This window comes from Meleagris gallopavo, chromosome 14 (genome assembly GCF_000146605.3).
Source record: "Meleagris gallopavo isolate NT-WF06-2002-E0010 breed Aviagen turkey brand Nicholas breeding stock chromosome 14, Turkey_5.1, whole genome shotgun sequence".
NCBI classification, from domain to species: domain Eukaryota; kingdom Metazoa; phylum Chordata; class Aves; order Galliformes; family Phasianidae; genus Meleagris; species Meleagris gallopavo.
In genome coordinates this window covers 5,762,299-5,770,569 of record NC_015024.2, presented here as the reverse complement: position 1 = coordinate 5,770,569, position 8,271 = coordinate 5,762,299, and the positions used below count along the sequence as shown (strand labels likewise).

At 40.4% G+C, this 8,271-nt stretch overlaps 1 long non-coding RNA gene across 2 annotated transcripts in view; it reads right to left on the bottom strand.

Moving 5' to 3' along the window:
- Positions 1-583: 583 nt before the first annotated feature.
- The window catches only part of LOC104913146, an 8,145-nt gene continuing 457 nt past the window's right edge, over positions 584-8,271 (bottom strand). The window contains exons 2-6 of one of the 2 annotated variants that reach the window (XR_004161295.1): positions 7,306-8,259; positions 6,099-6,150; positions 5,876-5,986; positions 5,428-5,742; positions 584-5,318 (exon numbers count right to left, since the gene is read on the bottom strand). This is a non-coding gene — a long non-coding RNA (uncharacterized LOC104913146). Of the gene's footprint in view, positions 5,743-5,875; positions 5,987-6,098; positions 6,151-7,305; positions 8,260-8,271 lie in introns of both variants that reach the window. The other variant, XR_004161294.1, reaches the window with a different exon arrangement.

Genomic DNA, 8,271 nt, shown 5'->3' with positions numbered 1-8,271 from the left:
GCTTTGTTTATATTGACTGCATTTATGATGCCTCAGAAGTTGCCAGTAAAATATTTATTTAGCAGTTAAAACGTTCTGCAAATGATTTTGCTGTCCCAAAAGATAAATATTTCTCAGCATGCTGAAATGATACATTGGTGTTTTTGTTAAGGAAATTGCATGTTGATAAAATTTTCTCAGATTACACTCTGTCGTTCCTTTGTATTTGAAGTGGCCACATTAATTTTTTGTGATATTTATTGTAATTGTAAATTGCACTGAGATTAGAAACATTAAACTTACCATAAAATGGAACACATTTCAGCTATTTCCGAATCATCTATTTAAGGGCTGGAGAACACTTTTGATCCTTCAGGTGGATCCGAGCACTCCAAGCTTTCAGGACAAGGATCCAACACAAACCAGAATCCCACTCTTAACTATTTGGGAGTTATTTTATTCTCCTTTCACTTCTTCTTTTTTATTAAGTTATTATCCAGCACTATTTCGGTGTGTCCCTGCGCTGCAAAATTTCAGTCTGAGGTTTGCAGCAGCTTAGAAATTTAAGCAGACTAGTAAAAAAAAAAAGAACACCACACTGCTATCTTCTCTCCTTCCTTTCACTTCTTTTATCTGCCAAATAACAGTCACATCCATGGTTTTGGTTAAGCTTAACAGATTTAGGCAAAGTAGTATATCTCTAGACAAGGCCTGAAACTGCAAACAAATGAGAGTTGTCAGTAATTGATGTTATCAAAGTTTCCATTACACAGTCAGGTCTTTGTGTGCCTGCTCCCAGACAGGCAGGGCATTGGAATTACGTATCAGGTCCACATTAACCTACACCACATTAACCTACACCACATTAACCTACACTATGGTACGTGACTGAAAAGTAGCTTCACTTCCACCCACAAGTGACCCCAAATTGAAATCTTCGGATGCAAAACAGGAGCTATTTTTGTTTTAACATCTGCATTAATGTATTAAACTTCAATTTTTGGCTATTTGTGTATTAGGCATTAATAAAAGTAAAGAGCCATCTGAAAAGTAATAGAAGAACCAGATGTCTTTCTTCACTCTAACACAAAGGAAGCCAGTCTTTGACTTCTCTGCATATCTGCAGTGGTATTGTGGCTTACCAAGGCCAGCAGGGATGCTTGATTCAACAGGCTCAGTGCCTCATCTAGTACAGAAAGAATCTCCAAAGAGCATCACACCAGGCAAGTCAAGTTTTACCAAGAGAATAAAGACACCTCAGGTGATGTATAAATACATCAATACGTAAAATTCTCAGACTGCATGTAATCACACAGAAAGCTGCTCTTTCCAAGTGCAAATAAATACACGCACATTGCTCAATAAAACATCTTTAGTTTGCTCCTTAGATTGCTGTACCGTGGGTCTTTATGGGTTGTTTCATAAATCCTTGTGTCAAGAAACTACATCGTCTTCATTCTGGAAGCATAAAAAAGTTAAGATTTTGCAATCATTATTTCAGGATTTTTTCTTATTTATTTTCTATTATGTAAGTGGATTTATTATCATTATTACTATTATTTAGTAATATTTAGCTGCATTACCTACTACCATCAGATAGTATCTCTAACCAATCATATTATTTCATATCATATTATCAATATCTGATTGTATTATATCAATATCTGTGTCAACTGAAACAGGTTTCTTAGTTTTATGCTTAGAGTCTAACCTGTAGTGGATCCCAGGCAAAGTAGAAGACGCATTTTCAGCTGTGCCATCTGAAACTCATTCCTATCAATAACAGTAGTTTGCACTGACATGCTTGATTTCCCAGCCACACATCTCAAGCATTTTGTAACAAAAAAGAAATAAGCATTACTCACATCCATGGCCTATTTGGGTGCAAGGACTTTGATGAACATGTTTGCAAGTCACTGCAGCATGCTGACCAGCATTCCAGTTCACCCCTCTAAAGAAGAAAGCTATTCCTAGCTCTGTCATGGTCTTCCTCCTTAACCTTTGGTCTTCAGTTATATCTTATGACATCCTGAACACGTTGCCTAGATGCAGTCAGACTATATTTGATAAGATGACAGGATCCCAGAAATCCATTTGGATTCAGAGCAGTTCCAGATTAATCAGTCAACAAGAAAAATATCCTACTTCCCCCAAAATTTTCATCTTCCTTACTCACCAACCTTTTAATTCATCAGATTATCTGGTAACAATAATGGTAATAAAACCATTTTCCAGCATTTAGAGGGAGAGCTTTTTCATATCTCCCTATGCAATGAGCATTCTTTTTGCCCTTCTTTTCTTCCTGTAGGCTTTTTTGTGCCATCTGACTTTACCAAGCATCCTTGTGAATCCACTGGGAACCTGCATGGACATAAACATTGAGCACACAGGAAAAGAAGTTCTGATTCTAGCTGCTTTCAGACCAATTCTTCAAAAAATGCAATACAAACTTTTCAATAACTGATCTTGAACATCAATGAATTCCAGCTCTTAAAATGTGAGCTTCATTAAGAGAAATCAAACCCAGCTTTATAAATGAACATTGTTGCAACCACAACCTACGAAGAGGCTTCCACCCTTTCCTCCGAAAGCACGGATGCACCCCTCAGCCAGCACACGAACCAGAGTAAAACACTGAGGCCTCTTCCACAGGAATTTAAATAAGTCCTCTGGTAATTAGCAGGCCTGGGAACTTTCTGAATCAAAGCTAACCAACAGAGGGCAACATGATTGCGCGAGGAGGGATTATTCTGACACAAGGACTGAGTTTCACTCCAAGGACACTGTTACTGGGGATTTAGGATATCACAGACTGATATGAATTTACAGGCTGAACTCTGAAAAAGCTCTCCATCATATATGGAGATACACAGACCAGAACATTCCATGCTAGTGATTTTTTGTTACTTTAGAAACACTGTACAAGATCATTGGTAGATACTCTTTAGTTATAAACTAGGATTATCACATCACACAGACCAAATATAGTGTCAAAAATCAGTATGAACTCCGTGGTATGACTGAGATGTGGGGAGAGCAGAGAGATGCTGGAGGAAAAGTTGGCACAGTCCCACAGAACAAAAAGTTGCACGGAGAAAAAGAGGATATTGTCTTTGTCAGAACATGATCCAAAATACTTCAAATGAAATTAGTGAGTGGCAAGTTAAAAAAGCAAACAAGAAGTCATTCTTTACATGTTGCACAGATAAAAAAACATGTCTCCAGACAACGTGGCATATACCAAAGCCTACTTGGTTAGAAACAACAAATAAATGCAACAAATGACTACAGGCTAATTGCCACTTTCACTTCAGAAAACCCCTGAGCAACAAATGCCTGCAAAGAGACAATTTGCTTACCTCTTTTGTACCTATCACTGGGCACATGACTGACTACCATCAAACGCAGCACACAAAACAGACTCAGATCTGTCCTCAGATTCTTAGGAAATCCTGCTTTCTTACTGTCACCTTTCTCTGCAGATAAATATTACCTTGGCAGAAAAGTAGTGAGGGTAGAGATGCTGAAACCTTCAGCACGCACTGATATAAATAAAGATTGAAGTGAGCAAGAGAAGAGTATAAACAAATAAATAAATGTGATAACTGAATTATCTCATTATTAATCTTCTAATATTTGAACTAGAAGTGCCTCATCAGCTAATGTCAGCTTTTACAGGTACAGCTGCACAGGAACTAGAGGAATCTGAGTAGAACAAATAAGACTCAGTCATGTAGACAGAGATTGGCAATGCAAGGAAAACACTTCTGATTTGGAACAAACAGGACAGGACCTACATCCACACCATTCTGGAACAACCATTATTTCCTATCCTCTACCCACTACCTAAGCTTCTTTATCAAAACAATTCATATATGGATTCAGGATTAAACTTACAGGTTTGCTGTGGGATAAGCAAGTGCTCCCATATGCATCTCCCAGCTGTGGCAGTTCTAATACCTTCAGCACTGAAAATTACCCTTTCTTCAAAGCTTTCGTCTGCACTGAATGCAGTAACAGAATGTGGATCTGACAGACTTCGTGGGACACTCAAGGACACGTTTACCATAAATACACCAATAAAAATATCATCAGGGAAACGCACCTGGAAAATGTGAGATGTGTAAACCTAAGGTCAAAGAAGAGAATTTGTACAGAGTGTATATAACCAAGCCTGAGAAAGCAGAGCATTTTATTAAGAGGGCAGAAAACACAGATTCATGCCAAAGTCTTTGGCCCACTTTCGCGTACCACCAATTATGGGCTCTTTGATAGAAAGGTATTCTTCTCTTATCCAATCCAAACATAACTATTCCAAATTCATAAAGGAGTAAGATCTTCACTGGAGGTCATCTCATCTAATAGAAGATACTTGGATGGACTGTACACAGTCCAAAACATTTGTTAAAAAAAACATTTTCCTAATTTCTTTTTTCCAGACCCAATGAACAATATGGTTACCTTCTATTAACTACAGTATTTTAGAACTTCCTAGCACTGTCAGGATGTCAGTTGCTTTTATAAATCCCTTCGTAAAAAATAAAGATTGCAACACACACAAAAGAGAACATGGCAGGATGACAGTGCCCACCTGACACTGCAACAAGCAAAAGAGTGATGCTGGTCAATGAGTGGAACTCCTAAGAATTAACATAGTATAAATAAACCCTCAAATACACTGTGACTGTTTTAATAATGAAAGGTCACACAATACTTTTGCTTACAGAGGCTTTTTTCTCCCTGATAGGTGTTTCTGAGCAGCACTTGAACGTGTGGTACTTTCTCTGCTTCTCTGTTAAATGAGATCCAATAGGTTTACACTAGAGGCTACAAGGCTCACAGCAAACCACAAGGATCTCATCATTGCCTTCTGAGAAGAGCCATCTTCTGAAATAAGAATTAAGCACAGTTTCTAAACCTAAAAATACACCATACAATAGAATGAAAAGGGATCCACTGAAACAGTAAAGATCAAGGGGTAGAAGGAAAGTGCAGCAAGTTTAAAAATGGTTGTATATATAAAAACCCTGCTTCCAGAATTCTGGAAAGCAAGGAAACAAGAAAATGCCTTCTATGTGTTTAAATGCCTGGAAAACAGAAAACATGACCCTTTCTGCGAATAGGAATTTGTGAATCTGGGGAGGAGACAGTTGACTTTCTGACCACATGAATGCCACAAACACCCTCTCCAATGCTCTTGGCAGCAGACCATCACTCTTCCACTTCATCTACAGCTTTTCTGGCCATTTGTGAGAATTTCTGGCTGTCCATAGGCTCAGTGGGAGCATGCAGTATGCACTGAGTCCATCACCTTCCAGATTCCTCGGGCTACCTTTGTGCTGTAAAAACAGTGAAAGCAGAGGGGAGTATCAGAACCCCAGAGCAGAAAAATAAGCACAAGTCTTATTTTAAGGGTCAGGAAAACAGATGTAAGACCTTCATAGAAACCTGTGAAACTGTTGTCATTCAGATATTTCCTGGTCCATTGGGATTAAAAGAACAGCAAAACTAAACAGAAAGTCCCTGCATTGAGGATGCTGAGAGGTGGCTGACCAATGCTGCATGCTGTCTCCAGAGCACATCATCCAGCAGTACCAATACAGCTTGCCATGACCAAGCTTGCCAGCTCCTAACAACCTGTGTTCCTTTGAAATCCAACACTCTTTCCTGAGTTCTGCTCCTCATATCTCTCCAGAATACTATCAGCTTTCTTTCACTGCTTCCACGCACAACTCTCTGATTTATCCTGATTTCTTCCTCTTCCTTTGAGGGAGGGAGAAAAGAATTAGGATGAATAAATGGCAACCTTCCCTCTCGAAATTCATCACTGTTACCATGACCTAATAGTGTACCCACCCCAGACTAGCAACACTACAATTAAGCAATCTATACAGACCCGGCGTCACCCAATCCATTCTGCAAGGAGAGCATATGCTGTGTGTTAAGCCTGATACATTCCTCCTTCCCCACTCCAACTCATGCTTCTCCCACACAGCCTGTTTTCACGCTGCAAATACAAAATTTGGCTAAGACAAAGTTTCCTGAAGACCATCACAAATTCCTTAACTTCCATTCAGAGAATCAGTTCTCTGGAACCAAAGGGAGAAATCTTGACTTACAGAACTCCTCCTGAACTGTGGATCCCGGGGTTCAGTCTTCACATTGCTCCTGCTGGGGATGAAAGAGTCAACCAGACACTATTTCGTTTGTACCCATTAGCCAGTGAAGGTTACAGACCACTAATTGATGTGGTTATGTAAAGTTTCTGATGTTCTATGTATTTTTTAAGGGTTTTGTTTTTGTTTTTTTCAAACTTGCCTGTATTTTTCCATTTAAACTAAGGATATAAAAGTTAAATCCAGCAGGCTTAGCTGCAGTTTACACACTGGGAAGTGTAAAGCACTGGAATTTACAAGCTTTCTGTACCATACACACACACACATTACAGCTAAACCAAAATTCTGCAAATATTCATTAAAATTCAGAAGCAAATTCAGCCATATTTACAGTTGCTTCATTTTGCTTTCTGCAAATATTTGAGCACTTGTACTTTACTAGTGCAAATACTAGTGAATAATGAACTTTAATTTCAAATAACCCACGATCTTAGCAGAGGACATTCAGATATGAAACCTGTGGTCTGTATGCTTATCCAATGAGAAATGCCTGCTGATCAAGAAACAAGCAGTACTTCTAACTTCTGGAATTGATAGTATCAAGTCTGAATACATTTTCACACCCATTAACGGGGAACTTTCATCACAGTTAAAAACAGAACAAAACAAGGACAATGAAAATCCTCACAGTGGCATTTCCATCTCAGCTGTGGCAGTAACACATCTTGAACAGCCAAAGCCAGAGGAGGCTGAACAACAGCAGGAGCTTCTGAATCTCTCTGGGGACTGGTGAACAGCCCAGAGCTCTACTGGGGCCTAAGGAGAACCCCTGCCCAACAAATGGGAGCATCCAACAGCCCGGCTCTCGTGTTGACAAAAAGAAGAGGATGATCATTGTTCAAGCATTTGTTGAAAACTATTTTAACATACTTAAGATACTATTCAGTTCAGAAAGCAATGTAAATGAGAGGTTAGCATTCAAAAGTGCTCATGGTTCATGTTCAGCTCTTAGGAAGTAGCTCAGAAAATGCCAACTGGGGGATCAGCTGAGAGCTGGCAGTCAGCTGGGCGGTAGGGAAGAAAAAAAACCCTTAGCCCAAATGGAACAGCCAGCTTCTCACTTGCAGACCTTGCTGTGTTTTGGGAGTCACTTCCTTGACCGCCAAATCAGACGTAACCTGCTGCTGTAGGATGACTTACACACACTTACCTGACACAACAGTCACACTACACACGGTGCGAGTTTGGAGGTTGCTGTAAGCCATAGAAGAATAGCCACGGCAGGGTTTGGGTTGGCAGCTCTAACGATTGCAGAATTGTCTCTTCAGAAAAGCGTCGGAGCTGCTGTGACACAAAGCTTTCAGTGTGTGAACAACCACTGAACATCCGCCTCTTCTCCTCACGGCTCTATTTTCTTCATCCTCGTGGTACATCTCTGACGGAGAGGGACTTTGCACAGGCAAGTTCCCAGGCTATCAGGTATCACAAAGAAATATTATTTTTGCACAATTTTCCACTGCAAGTCATGCTCGAGTAACTTCTGAGTATGAATAGCAAGTATTTTTCGAGTATGAGTAATGCTGTAAGAACATGTGCACCTGAACCCAGCAGGCACTCTGTGGCACTGAGAGCCTCCTCCTTGAATAGCACCCTTACATAGAACACACGGGCTTCAGTATCTGCTCAGAGAGTGAGCTTACACTGCCAGCAGCCCTGGAAATAACCAGCTGGGGGGAAAAAAAAAAGCGTCGGAAAAATAAATCTTTTCATTGCGGCTAATGCCCAACCTTCAGACACAGATAATCTCCTCGTGTTCATTCAGCTTCCGTGTCATTTCGTCTAGGCAAGTTTCCACGTTCCCAGCCTAAAACCTCTCTTAAAAACGCTACGGGCTTATTTTGTGGTTTGTTAATATAGGTGCAATGTAAACAACGGATTTGAGGATCTCGCATAGAAAGAACCCGTTTGGTACATAATCGTGTTTTAATGGACGGCGTTTGTAAACCGGTGAAACCGTACCGGGCTGTGAGCGCGTGTTTCCATCAGCGCGGAGCTGAGCGCTTACTCACACACGTCTCGGGACACGAAATCCGCCCCCTAACGAACGCCATCGATGTCACGGGAGGCGGTCATCGCACGGCGGAGCTCCGGTTCTGGCGATTCCCTGCGGATCGCA